Raw genomic sequence first — 1,937 nt, forward strand, 5'->3', positions numbered from 1 at the left:
TGTCAATTTTCTTCTCCTGGGGATCTTTTCATAACGTCAGTACTTTTGAGAAGACCTTTTTCTTTGAATGTATTTTAGATTGAATTGTGTTTGTGACTGCACGTATTCTGTTTTCTATGACTTGCAATTTTCTTTAAAAATAAATAATCAAACTGTCTTTGAAAGCAGACATTTTCAATACTAAAGTTACCTCTTCCCTCTGGGCTGTTCAGAATGAATGGTATGCTTCAGAATAAACACCATTGTTGCAGTAACAAAATTACATAGTTGCAAGGGAATGCATTATTTGTTCCGACTGTAATTCATCTTAATTATATATATCCAATACAAACTCTCCTATCCCTGGTAGGAATGGGCTCATTCACGTCTAATTGGGAGTGTCAGCCCTTTAAAACTAAGAGGTGGGTGGGGTGGGGGATGGGGGGGTGTGTCTCAAAAAATCGATTCTAAAGCAAGACGAAGAGTAGAGCAGAAAACAGGAGAGCAATTAATCGTCTAGTCACCAAGTTGGCACATCCTGTGGAAACTGAAAACAAACAAGTTTTATTTTCCTTTTGTCTCTGGCAACAAGAAGACGAGAGAAAAAAACACCAACCAGCGTTACACACCAGACAGAGCACAGTCAACTGCTTTACAGACCTGGGTTTAAATAGTATTTGAAAGCATTTACTTCATCTGTGTTTTATGGAGCTTGCCTGGCATAATGGAAGCAATAAAACAGTGACGAAACGGCAAACCCTGCTTATCTGGCACTCCAGGCAGGCTAAAGCTTTAGATGCAAAAGTTGTTGAAAGATTTCAAATAGTATTTGTACCCAGGTGTGCTGCTGCAGCTTTCTGTCTCTGAGCCCCGAGGTCCTGGGTGTGTGCCAAATGGCACCCTATTCTCTACATAGTGCACTACTTTTGACCAGGGCCCATTCACATAGGGATCTGGTCTAAAAGTAGTGGACTATATAGGGAATATGGTGCCATTTGGGACATAGCCATCCTCTCTTGGCTATCTCCCAGGATGCCCCTCTCCTTCTCAATAGGATTAGTCAGGGATAGGCCTAATTGCTATTGATTGCTGTGTGCCGCATTAAATTGCTTCCCCCTTCCTGTGCATGCGGGAGGTGGAAGGGGTAAATTAGTGGTGCGGACAGACAACTTCAGCTCAGCCTGGTATTGAATAGGAAAGTGACATAGAACCAGAGAGTTTAAGCAGATATAAAGTGTGTATCCAAAATGGCAACCCTATTTCCTACATAGTGCACTACTTTTGACTAGAACCCTATTGTCCCTGGTCAAAAGTAGGCGAAAGGGCACTATACTGTTTAGGGAAGAGGGTGCCATTTGGGACAGAGACAGAGGAAAACCCTTACTCACTTCCTTTGGTAGACCTCAGAAATGTGATTTCTCTGAAATTATGTCCTCTATCCATACATCAATAAAATTGACCAACACCCAAACCAGTATCCTCCTTTTCCTGGGTTAGGCTATGAGCCAGGCACTATCCTCCTAAGAGTTATTTTCTGACCTCTGCATGGTTTGTTTGACTGGTGTTAGTAGGTTGTGGAGAGCTAGCGAGCTACATCCTGTTCTCTTGCTCCCAAATACATGGGGATGTGAAAGAGCATGATGCTTCAGTTGTAAGTCATATGAAATATTGTCCATGTCAGAGGTGAAGAATTAGAAGTAAAATGTTAACCCCTCCCCCTCACGATGTTTCTCTCATTTGTGGTGCAGGGAATTACAGACCCTACGTTTCATTCAGAGGTCATATTTTCAACAAGAAGTTACCTTTCCTACAATAAAGTGGTGAAGAATTGCACTTGTTCAGTATGTGCAATCTGTGCACTCTCAACTTGAGCCTGAGTAGGAGTGTGTTTCCGCCTGGGCGATAGAAGTGCGAAGGAAGAATTAACGAAGGAAAGAAATCGACACACACACCTTGGC

Source organism: Salmo salar, chromosome 25 (assembly GCF_965601325.2).
Source record: "Salmo salar chromosome 25, fSalSal1, whole genome shotgun sequence".
In the NCBI taxonomy this organism is placed as follows: domain Eukaryota; kingdom Metazoa; phylum Chordata; class Actinopteri; order Salmoniformes; family Salmonidae; genus Salmo; species Salmo salar.